Source organism: Vidua chalybeata, chromosome 6, assembly GCF_026979565.1.
Source record: "Vidua chalybeata isolate OUT-0048 chromosome 6, bVidCha1 merged haplotype, whole genome shotgun sequence".
In the NCBI taxonomy this organism is placed as follows: domain Eukaryota; kingdom Metazoa; phylum Chordata; class Aves; order Passeriformes; family Viduidae; genus Vidua; species Vidua chalybeata.
This window is the reverse complement of record NC_071535.1, coordinates 3,187,994-3,200,506: the sequence shown is the minus strand read 5'-3', so window position 1 is coordinate 3,200,506 and position 12,513 is coordinate 3,187,994. Positions and strand designations below refer to the sequence as shown.

The 12,513-nt window shown below is 43.3% G+C and overlaps 1 long non-coding RNA gene across 2 annotated transcripts in view; it reads left to right on the top strand.

The window, feature by feature from the left end:
* LOC128789912 (uncharacterized) overlaps positions 1–12,513 on the top strand; it is a 109,931-nt gene that overhangs the window by 21,153 nt on the left and 76,265 nt on the right. Inside the window, exons 3-7 of one of the 2 annotated variants that reach the window (XR_008431575.1) lie at positions 6,927–7,040; positions 7,730–7,851; positions 7,945–8,161; positions 9,008–9,228; positions 9,491–9,678. This is a non-coding gene — a long non-coding RNA (uncharacterized LOC128789912). The remainder of the gene's footprint in view (positions 1–6,926; positions 7,041–7,729; positions 7,852–7,944; positions 8,162–9,007; positions 9,229–9,490; positions 9,679–12,513) is intronic. The other variant, XR_008431576.1, reaches the window with a different exon arrangement.

Here is a 12,513-nt window from a genome sequence, read left to right as displayed (position 1 = left end):
AGTGTGGAGTGGGGTGAGGGCAGGTGCTGAGCTCTGCCTGTTCCCTTCAACCCTCACCAAAGCTGTCTGGAGCATTCCTGTTGAAACCTCAAACCAGGAGAAACAATTCCCTGCATCTGTTCCACTTTGCCCCCAAATTTTGTCATGGCTCATGAACCTGCATCTGGGGAGGATGAAATTGGCAGGGAGGCATTGCAAATGTGGCTGGAAGCCATGTACTTACTCCTCACTTTGGAGCTGGCTGCTCAGGACTTAAACAGCTTGAGAAGTCCCATGTACTGGGACTGGCATGGCTGAGGAACAGGATTCGGTCGGAGTGGTGGTTTGTGTGGGGGAAATGTTACCTTAATTCAGCATTTCCTGCTCCTCTTGGTTTTGCTGTTTGATTTTGATGATGAACTATACAGGACGAGAACATGATTAATACCACATTATCAAGCTCTAAAGTGCCAACTTTCTTTAGGCAGTGTCAGCAAGGCTGGGGATTACTGAGCTAAATTTTCCTTTTGGGAATAGTCATCCTCTTGCCATTCCCTAGTACAGTCAGCTGCCAGGTTAACACTCTGTAGGCTGCTTCAGTGCTTCACTTCTGGTGATTATTTGCAAAAACCCTGTACTTCTTTCCAGTTTCAAAGCATGGCAGTGCATGGATTGTGTACCTGTGGGTAGAAAAAGGAGGGAGGACTATCTTTGGTTTGCTGCTTATTGGATAGGTTGAGCAGTGCATTTTTCCTATGGAAGGGAAGGTTTAAGATTTCCTATCCTATCCTGGGCTTGGATAGGAAGGTGAAAGTGCTTGTGGCTGGCTTGGGTACAGCAGAAAATGTTCTACTGCCTGGCAGCTCTATTTCCAGGGCAGTAATCCTCATTGTAACATCAGCTGTGGCAGTATCCTTGAAATGGGAACTATGGAAGTGGCAGTAGGCTTCTGGACCAGTTTTCTTTAGGCCATTTGGTTCCTTGAAAATAAGGATGAGAACTTCCTTCCAGTCCAGAACTCCCTTTATACCCTTCCAAAACATAAAGAATACTTATGAAAGAGCTGGAGAGGGACTTTGAACAAGGGCCTGGAGTGACAGAACAAGGGGGGAATGGCTTCCTCTTGAAAGAAGGCAGGGTTAGATGAGATACTGGGGAGGAATTATTGGCTGTGAGGGTGCTGAGGCCCTGGCACAGGTTGCACAGGGAAGCTGTGGCTGTTCCTGGATCCCTGGAAGTGTCCAAAGCCAGGCTGGATGGGGCTTGGAGCAACCTGGGCTAGTGAAAAGTGTCCCTGCCCATGACAGAAGTTGGGAACAAGATGGTATTTAAGGTCTCTTCCAACCCAGACCAGTCTGTGATTCCATGAAATTAAGACAGTATTTTGTGGATAGCTAGTGTGATAGCAAAGAAGCAGCCTGCCACAACTGCTGTGGGAAAGAAGTTGTGCTACAGCCCTTGGTACCATCTGGAGGTTCTTTGTTGCCAAGGCTCCAAGTCCAAATGAGCTACAATGCCATAGCCAGCTGGGAAGTGAGGAGAGCATTTATCTCTGAGGCTGGGTCATCACATGGATGTAACACAGCCTTCTGGCTCATCAGAGATGGTAGAAAGTGCTGCTCACAGATGTTGCTGTAAGACAGCTCAGTATCAGTAAGGAGAAAGAAACCTTCCAGAACACGGATTCTCCTGATAATCCATGAGCATGTGTCCTCGCTCTGAAGGAACTGCAACACTCCTTGGAGCCTTTCCCTCTACCCACAAGCCTAACCTCTGTCCTGCTGAGCCTTAGCCCTGGCCAGCTCCTGCTCTTCCACGTGCTAATCTTGGCGAGACACTGGGACAGCGGAGTGTCTGTTGTGTTATCCTGGGCTGTAAACAATAGGCAGAGCCACGTGTCATCTCCAGGCTCTCTAATCCAAACAGTGGCGTGAGCACTGTGCACTGTTGGGAGCAGTTTTGTGGAGTGCTCGGTATGCGAGAGGACAAAGGGTGCTCGGCCTGCCAAATATCCCGAGCACAGACGAGGCTCAGACACGTGTGTTGGACAAAAGCAGAGCAATAGTGGCAGAAGGATCAGTAGAGCAGCTTGAGTAGTTACAGCCACTGGTTTTCCTTCTTTTGATGCAGAGAATAGAGAATAATGTTTTTAGGAGAATGGTTCCCTGTTGGGGGAGCTGGTGGATGTCAGAAAAGGGTGATAGCAGGAAGGGATGGTCAGAGTCATTGATGATGTTAGCAGAAAAAGACTGTTCTTTTGTTCAAACTTCCTCTCTTTGTGTAGAACTCGGGATTTTTGTGAAGAATATAATTTCTGTGATCTCAGAGTTTGCTCTCCACTTCGGGACTTAACCAGGGCTTTTGTGAAGCAGATGAGTTATTTCAACTCCTGGGTCATATTGAGCCTTTTTACCCTTAAAATGAAAAAGATTAAAATCTGGTTTTTGTACAGCAGAGGTTACTAAAACAAGGAGAAAACTCGGTTCTTTTCCTGGGTTTTGAAAGAAATCTGATCTGTAATATTGAGGAATTTATTTCACCGCTGTGCCTTTCTTTAACCATCTGTAAAATGGGAGTGATACTGGCTCTGTTATGTCAGGTGTCTCAGGAAGTGTAGGACAAACGAACCAGGGAACAAGCCAGATGCCAGTTGTATTGGAGGATCTTTCAAAGCCCTGAATCTGACAAATCCTAACAGCACATGGATCTGTCATTTTCCTTCGCTCCCAGTGTCAACCCTGTGCAGAATAATTTGAAGAAGTTCTGGGCTGTGAGGGAGCTGAGACCCTGGCACAGGTTGCCCAGAGAAGCTGTGACATCCCCATCCCTGGAAGTGTTAAAGGCCATGTTGGATGCAGCCTGGTCTAGTGAAAGGTGACCCTGCCCATGGCAGGAGGTTGGAATGTAATGAGCTTTAAAGTTCTGTCCAATGCAAATCATTCTGGGATTCTATGAATCTGAAATTCTGCTTTCATAAGAAATATGTACTTCATTGTAAACTTCCAGTGATGGGCTAAACACAGCTTCACCACTAAGAAGTTTTTTTCTTGGAAGGGGGAAGAATACACAGACTTTGTAACTTTAGCTGCCACTTATTTTAAAGAATTCATCCCTGTCTATAACAGGGAACAAATTATTTTGAGCAGTATGACACTTTGCATATTTTAAGTATATTCATCTTCCCAGAGAAGACAGAGCTAGAACTTTTAAAGCAAAAGCATTCAAAGTGTAGTTGTACTCTTTAACAGTCCTCTTGTGCCCTGGTTTCATGCCCAGTTATCATCTCTCTCTTTCTTTTGTGGGTCACAAAGAAAGCTCAAAGCAATCCTCATGCTGGGCACTGGCAGTGTGTGGGATCAGCATGCAGTGACTTGCTCTGCTGTGGTTACAGCATGGAGCAAAACAGGTGAATTGGTATCTGCTACTTGCCTTTGCTGGGGGGCAGGATTCCTCACAAAACCTATATTCAGCAGGAGTTAACTAGATTCTCTATCGAGTTAGATGTGATGCATCCCAAGACATAGATCACATATTGTCCTTTTCTGCTTCCTCTGCTGTGTCTTCCCCTGCATCCTGTGACTGCTGGAGGAGAGAGTCTTTAGTGATGTGCTGCTAATGCTGTGTGTGTGTTACACAGGCTCTTGGTGCAGGAATGCTGACACAAACAAAAAGGAGATAACTTGGAAATTCTATTGCTCCATTTATGTTATTATTGTAGTTAATGGTCTGTCAGCATTTCCATTATAAATCCCTATTTTCAGGGTTTTATAACTCAGCCGTAAAAATTCTCTCCAGGCTGAATTTGGCATGTGTGTTTTCAGACTGAGAGCACATGTGTTGTTTTTTTTTTTAACAAGTTTTTTTTTTTAAAAAAATAGAACTGCATTCACAATTTTTAAGATATAGAATTGCCAGGAAAAAAAAAAAAAAAAACACCAACAAAAAATAGGTGATTGGTTGCAGATGCTTTCTTTGCACTCATATAACTCAAAAATTGCTGAGTTATTTCAGCTGTAATTGTGGGTATGTGTAAGGTTAAAATGGTGGATTTAGTACTATTCCTTTCTTTATGGTGTTGGTATTTGACAAGCAAATAGAAAACAGACCCCGATACTGTATACACCACGTCTGAACTGACCCGGGTGTAAACTGACCTCCCAAACCTGCCCCACGCTCCCCTCGCCGAGGCCACGTTGTTCCAGTGTCAGCCAGGATGGGGATGCTGCAGGAGGAGAGTGGGGACCCCAGTTCAGATTTTGCTGGGTTTCTTTGCCTTTGCTTCATCACTTCCAATAGGTATGTGCCAGTCTGTGGCTTCAGAATCCAGAATCCCTGTCAGCCAGGTGGTGTTAGGAATAAAGAGCTACAATAGACACGTGTTCCTCACTCTGAGGCCCAGCTTTGTCCACCTTGTTTACAGAGGGCCTGCCCTGTGTCTGAAATCACCCCAGAGAAGTTTACACAAAGATGAGTGTAAACCACATGTTTTACACCAAAGCATCTGAAAAGAAAAGAAACAAGGGGAAAGACCAAAAGATTATGTCTGAATTCTTTGCCGTCTGCAGACACAGATTTTCCTTCTGTTCTCTCCACAGTACCTGTGGCTCTTCACTTGTGTTCATTCACCATGGCTGGAACAGAAAAGGGTGGCCAGCCTTCATAGACATTTAATTTTAGAATCTCCAGTTTTTCCAATTACCCAAATGAATTGATTACTTCAAGAACTGACTCCAAGAGGAGGCTGCAGTAGAGTCCATAGATTTTTAATTTCTCTTGCATGTAGGTTGCTTTCTGCATAATATTTTACTGTGCATAAACCATCTCATATCTTCCCAAGAATGAACAGTTCCTTTCATGCTAAGAAGAAAGAGTGCAATAATTGTAGCAATTCCATGCCATAGTGATTCCTGCCATTACTGTACTTGGCACTGTAAAACCAGTAGTGTCTATAAAAGTGTGTCAAATAATGATTATGGAAATTAATAATCTGATTTTCTTTTTTTTTTTTTATCATATCAGATAAATCTTTTTGTAAGTGTTCAATTCTTTACATTTTTGCTATCCATATTGAATTTTCTCTGTGATGTTTTTAACATCCTGTGATATATAACATCCCATCATATCTTAAACATTCCTTTACATCAGTATGAAAGGTCATGTACTTGGACTGTTTTTCATTTCACGAACATCTGGGCTTATGAGATTAACAGAACAGTATAGCATTGCCTTCTTTTTGGTCTCTTTTATTAATAACTTGTGAATAACACTTGTCTTCTACCATGTGGATTATACTTCTGTTGGGGTAATTTCCTCACTATAGTAATGGCTGCTAGTTAACCCCTTACTCCCAACTGCTGCTGCTACCAGCTCAAATGTATTTCTTTTATGTTCAGATGTATAGTCCTGTGTGTTTCCATTGGGTGGGAACAGGTCATTTCCCTAAACACAGGCATCTCACACCATTTCCACATAAGGAATCCCACCTGGCCTCCAGCTGTCACTCTGGAGAAGGCCTGGGGCTCCTGTAGGTCCTCTGGTGTATCCCCCAGCCCTGTACAGATGTCCCTGAGGCTGAAGGTGTGTTCAGCGGCACTGGGTGCCTGTGTTTATGTCAGAAAGTTATTTTTATATCTGTGGTATTCACAGTCAGGAATTGGGGTCCTCCAACAGTGCAATGGGATGGCCACAAGATGTAATGGTGAGAGGGTTTAGACAAGGGCCTGGAGTGATAGGACAAGAGGGGAATGGCTTCCTAGAGACAGAAGGCAGGATTAGATGAGATATTGGGAAGGAATTCCTGGCTGTGAGGGTGGTGAGGCCCTGGCACAGGTGCCCAGAGGAGCTGTGGCTGCTCCTGGATCCCTGGAAGTGTTCCAGGCCAGTCTGGATGGGTCTTGGAGGAACCTCGAGTAGTGGAAGGTGTCCCTGCCCATGGCAGGGAGTGGAACTGGATGATCTTTAAGGTTGTTTCCTACCCAAACCAGTCTGTGATCCTGTAATTTCTCATTAACAAAACCATGAAACAGGAATGAGAGTAATTAAAATGGGCGACAGTAAAGGCTTTACCTGATTGTGTGGTGATTTCATATTCTACAAAGAACACACAGCCAGTCATTGGGACATGACAGGTGATCTGAAATCATCTAAAAGACCATAAGTAGCTTTTCTATGCATAGAATCACAATATGGTTTTGGTTGGAAGGGGCCATAAATATAATCTCGTCAATTACATCTTAATTACATCTTTTACTGGAGTTTAATTGTCAGAAGTGTGGAGGAATTGGTTCTGCACCTGCAAACAGAAAAACATTTAACAGAGGACTACAGACTTGGAGACCAGAAGTCTCCATAGTGTGTCACCAGTCTTTTAATCCCTTATTTCTTTTTTGTCTGTGTATTTATTGTGCGTTTTGTGGCTATTTTGTATCTCCCGCAGCAATTCCATGAGGTTTGGCCACAAGATGGCATCTGATTTCATAACCTTCTTTTAAAACATCACTTTTTTTTTTTTTTTTCTGCCTTGATGGAGTAATGCCCAGTTTTCCTGCAGCAAATTATAACCTACTTTCCTTCTGCCTTAGGGAATGCCTTCAGGGGAAAATGCAGTAGGATTTTCCATGGCATTCTTGGTTGGAACCACCAGCAGAGATGATGGGTGACAGTTGCTGTGAATCTTCTGCTCAGTAACCCCAATCCTCCACCCTTCCAGGGTGTAACTGCTGCCTCTGTCATGATTGTTGCATGGTAAATGACAACTGACACAAAAACCTCAGCTCATTTCATTTGTGAAATGATCCAGAGTCCCTCAAAGCTGTTGAACAAACTCTCACTGACATAGAGGAAACTTTGCCTGAGCCTCTGCTTACAGAAAAGTATCTTACAGTTTTTTAAATTCTAACTAAGCTGCCCAAAGTTAGGAGTTATGTGTTTCTTGTTTTCTGCTTCAGAACATCTCCCATGTCCTGCATTTGGGGAATGAGGAACAAACAGATTTGAAGGATGAACAGACAATCCAGTCAACTCTTCTAAGCAGACTGGGAATTCTGCTTCTGCAACGGCAGGTAAATGGGTAATTGGGATTTATCAGGGGATCAGACCTGCAGCAAATTTCAAGAGTTGGTTCCTGGAATGGGAGTTGGATTAAGCAGTGTCTTAATTTGCAAAGGGAGATGTAAATTATTCAAAAATTATTCAAACGGGTTTAGCTTAACTGTGAAAGCCAGTGATTCAAGGCAGCTAAGCACTATTTAGATAACATTCTGTTTGGAAACTACTGGATGATGTGAAAGAGGCCATTTTACCTTTTTCTAAGGAACTTCAGCAAATAACAAAATTGTGATTGCTCTGGAATATTTTATCACAGCTGACCTTCCAACGACTTAGAGAAGGCAAAAAGTGAGAACCATAAAGTTCTTGGTGGCTTTTGCAAGTGTTTATTTGTTGCAAACCTGGCTCAGAAGCTCTGCACCCCTTTGATTGCTGGAAGCTGGTGAGGTTCAGACTGAGCTATGCTATATTTGGCCTGTGTCCTGCATTCACAGAATCCCAGAATGGCTGGAAGGGACCTTAAACCCCATCTCACTCCAGCCCCTGCGCAGACAGGGACACCTTCCACCAAGACCAAGTAATTCAGAGTAATTCAGAGCCCCATTCAGCCTAATCTTGAACACTTCAGGGATGGGGAGTCCATCACCTCTCTGAGCACATTCTTCCTCCAGTATCTGCTACTCTCTCCCCTCTTCCCTCCCAGGGACAAGAATGAACTCAGTAGATTTTGGATATGACAAAGTGGGCAGTTTTTGTGTTCTTCCTTGAGCTGCTTTGGCCTGAATCCTAATTGATGTCTGTGATGCTGTTTTGGAGTTTGGAAAGGTGTGTGTACAAAGACTTCCTTTCAGAGCCACAGAGTCCATATCCTCTCCACTGGACAGCCACAGAAACCATTTCCTCTCTGTTTTGCAACAGATTATTGAAATAGGAACTGTAGTACCTGTGTCCTTGGCTGATCAAACAAAGCAATGCTAGAAGTGCCCAATGCACTTTAATTTTTTATAATAACAACTCAGTAGGATTGTTCCAATCCAGCTGGAGAAAGAAGCTTCAGGAGCCTTGCAGAACTAAGTGTCCTCTACAGCTCACCAGGAAGGACTGTAAGGACTCTTCTCAAGTTACAGACTACAAGGTAAGAACCTCTGTGCTGGCCTGGGAGAGCATGCAGGAATTTCAGAGATGGATGGAACTACCCAGGGAATGGGAACTGTAGGTAATGGTTTGTCCTCATGGCTGCTGCTGAACTGATAAATCAAGAAAAAGGGGAGATTTATCTATGCAGTCTGGTAACCCTGTATGAAATGCAGAAGAAAAGGTAAATGAATCATAGAATCATGGAATTGTTAAGGTTGGAAAAGACCATTAAGGTTATCAAGTCCGACCTTTAAGTTTATCAAGTCCAACCTTCCACTCAGCACCGCCACCATGTTCACCACTAAACCATTTCCTCAAAGTGTTCACAAAAGAGAGGTGAGCACCAGGCAAAGTGATAATGCCTGAAGCAGTGAAAAGGATCTTTAAACAAGAGGTTTGGCAAAGAGTGGAACAATCAATCATGGTCCCTGTATTGCTGTGTGCCATTGAATTTTCTGAATGAAGCTTTTCTGTGTTTGGGGCAAAGCTAAAGCCTCTTTGTCCTGTGGATTCCTGGTGCCTGGTGAGGGCTCAGCTTGTCCCACAGGTTTTTGTCAGTGGTGGGACATTGCCAAGCTCTCGCAGAAGAGGTACCTTCTTTTAAAACATTGAATGTCTTTAATTTCTCTGAAACCTCTTCCTCTCAGTCCAGGCACTAATGACTGAAATGTGCAAGTGAGGATGTTTGTGGAGAGGATAGACCCTGTATGATCAGAAAGCTGAGCTAAACCCTCTTTTTAAAAATGACATTTTAATACAAGCTCTGTTAACTTCATTAAATGTCTCTGCTGATACTTACCCTGCTATCTTAGAGACTTTTCTTTATTTCTATTGCATTCCACAGAAGCAAGGAAGGGTTGATGTCTTATTTTTCACTGGGATGACTGGAACAGAGAAATTTTAACTGAGATGACAAAGCTATTTAAGTGTATCATTCTGAGCAGTAACTTAAGGTTCTGAAGGATCTGGATCCAAACAATTTGCTCAAGATCACGTTGAAATTGTCTATCAGAGTGTGAGGTCTGACTTCCCTGCATCTGGACGCCCATTTCTTGCTGAAGACAGGTACTGCCCTGCACAGCAGGTGGGGTGGGAAGGATGTTGGAGCCAACCTGCTGCAGCTGCTCTCCTGCCCTTCTGCCCTGTCACAGCCACCCCAGCTGTCCCAACAAGGTGCTTGTGGGCGTCCCATGCCAGGCTAACAGAGCAGGGCTATTTTAAAGGGTGTAAATAGCAGACCTTTGCTAATTCTGCCTGCTATCCAGTGCTTCCATGAGCAATTTTCCTAGGAAGCTGACAGGACTGAAGGCTGTCCCATTTTCCACAGGTATTGCTGGATCCAGGAGAGGATGTTTGCAGAGTCTGTAACTTTGCACATTTCCATTCTGCCTGAGCCTCCCTTCAGCTCTCTGCGGTTGAGAAGTCAAGAAAAAAGCTGCTGTTGGCAGAATTTGCTCTTGTGCTGAGAATTGGCCTGAGGAGCTCAAGGGTGTGTTTTGGTGAGGTTTGCTTCAGGTAATTATTTGCCTCTTGGTGCACTTGGTGGTACCAAAGCACTATGTGAATGTGAAAGAGTGTATTTTCAAAGAGTTTACAGCTAGTCTAGAGAATATTCCAGCTAACAATTTATTTTTAAAAGAACTGACTCTCTTAGTGAGAGGGGCTGTCTTTGTTTGGCATGGAGGAGTTTCAAACTCTTCCACTCCAGGTCTTAAGGAAAGAGATGACTGCAACACTGAGGAGCTAAGGACAGCTATCCACTGACACCTCCATTTTCAGCTTTCCACATCTGGTTAAGTGCATTATGGCATTTTTGCTTTTACATATGAATCATTAGCTCTTGGCTGCGGCCTGTAGGAAAAAGAGACAGCAATTTTCATGTGCCTGTCCATATTCTTATATAGAAAGGGGATAATATTTTTCTAAAATACACTGTGTGAATGGTGCTGTTACTTCTCTCACCTAAGTATCTCCAAGTTCTCTGCAAATTGTAATCAAACCAGCTGTATGATGAGACAATTCAAAGAATAAGGAGAAATATCAGATCAGCTTCCATTTCTTTTATGAATCCAGGAAGAAACACAAGAAACACATATTCCTTTCCTGCTAAGCAATGGGAAGTTCCTGTTTTATTCGGATGCACTTGAAATGTGAAGTGGGACTATTGTTTATCCATACTCTTGTTTTTCTGCTAATGTGCTCAAACTGGGGTTTACTTAGAAAATGTGCTTTCTTCAGCAGAACTGGAGTCTTCGTCTAAACAGCCTTTCTCAATCTAAGCAGGATAGTAAGTGGAAACGGAGGTTATTCCTCTATTAATCTCCCGTGTGGCTCAGTAAAAGCTCTGGCAACTTCTTGTGTGACTTTCCTGTGTCAAATGGGAAAAATTTTTATACTTTCTAGTCCTCACTTCTGTACTTCAGTCCCAAGCCCAAATTTCCTTTGCTGACAGCTGCCACCTTTGTTCCCTTTGAAGCACCATCATGAAACCTGGGGAGATTTGAGCTGCATTTTTGTGCTTTGTTGTCTCACCTGCTCCAGTTCCGACAGCTTGGAACTGGTGAGCAAGGCAGAGCAGCAGCCTTCTGGAGAAAGGCTCAGACTTGGGAAATCTCTGGTAGCTCCTTGGCAAAGCCACATATCCCCAGTGTCTGAGTGACTTCCAGGCACTCCTAAGGTTCTCTGATCCTGGCTGGCTGCTCAACAGGCTCGCTGTGACAGAGACACTTTCTGCCATCTCTCCTTGATCCACAAAACCACCCCAAAACAGCTGCTGCAGAAAACTGTTGCTTTTTTTTTTCTGTAGCTTTTGTGAAGACAGAGCAACTCTTACCCCTTTATAAGGAAAAGAGGCTTTTTGGGTGTCAGAGAGCAGTTTAAAACCTGGGATAAAACTGTGTCTCAGTTATGAGTCTATTCAAGGGATGGGAATACTGGCTCTATTTCTAGAAGGAGCATTTTCCACTGAACCTGTGATTCCATAGCAGTTTAAGCCAAAATAAATCGGTGTGCTGTGGTCTAGTGCTACCCCTAACCTCAGCTTGCACATTCTCACTCCCATCTCCTTCCCTCTCTGTTCTGTGCCTGCAGCTGTGGATGGGGCAGGGCTGCTCCCTGCATGCTGGTGTTTTGCAGGGTGGCAGGAGGGCAGGGCAGAGGTGCTGTGTTTCTGTAACACCCAAAAGCTAATTCACCACCTGGCCAAAAATTCTGGGAACTTGTGGCCTGCCTTAATCAAATCCACATGTCCAAACAGGAAGCCACTCAGTGCTGTTCTGCAGTTCCATGGGCAGCCTGGGATGGAGAGTGGGGAAGATACTGTGGAGTATTTTTCCTAGTTCTCCCACTAATTTATGCTCTTTCTGACCTTTGGCAAAACAATTTAATTTGCAGATGTCCAAACTGTACAATGGGGCTATCAATACATTTCACCCCATAGGAAACTTGCTCAGTAACACTCTGAGAGCCAAGACATCTGAGATCCCTGGACAGAAAGTGCTTCTGTATAATTGCTATAATTATGATTTTGTTTGTTATTGAATGTTTGTAAACATGGGGCAAGAAGTCTGAGAAAATACCATAAATCAAGGAAAAATGTCCAAAATATATCCTTTGGACATTACTTTTACTCTGGAGTTTGTAAATATTAGAGTACATATTAGAAAAATTGTTTTTCTGCATTCTGTTGTTACTGAAACTGCTGGAAAAACAGAGTGACATCTTGTCCCCATGTAAAAATATTGAGATCAAAATAAAAATGGCTTATAAATAAAAATAAAATGTAAACATTATAAAAATTATAAAAATATAAAAAATATAAAAATATTTTTAAAAAGTAAAAATATTGAGATCAAAATAAAAAATGGTTTATAATTATTTCCACCTTAATTCTTTTCTTCAGAGGAAAAAAAAAGAGTGTTACAGGGAATCCAGAGCATTACCCTATCTGGGCTGTGCTGCACAGGGCTGATTCAAAACTGAATCACACAATCATGGAATGTTTTGGATTGGAAGGGACATTAAAGATCATCTTCTTCTAACCCAAGGTCCTCAAGATCAAGCAGAGAAGAATGAAGTAAGGGGAGCTCAGCCAAGCATCTCTGCTGGTCCCAACTCTTGGAGTTTCTCAGAGTCTAGACTCAAGTCTGGGCTTTGTGACCCTCATGAGAAAGGTAGAACAGGTTACCAATAATGGAAAAATGGTTTTGCTTCCTGTTTAAATGTTTCTGCTCTTGCACATGTGCAGCCAGGGTGTTTCCATGGGCAGCACTGCTGGAAGTCTGCTTCCTCCTCCTGCATCTGGGCTGACAGTCAGGAGTGAATGCGGGAGACCAGGTTGACAAAGAGCTG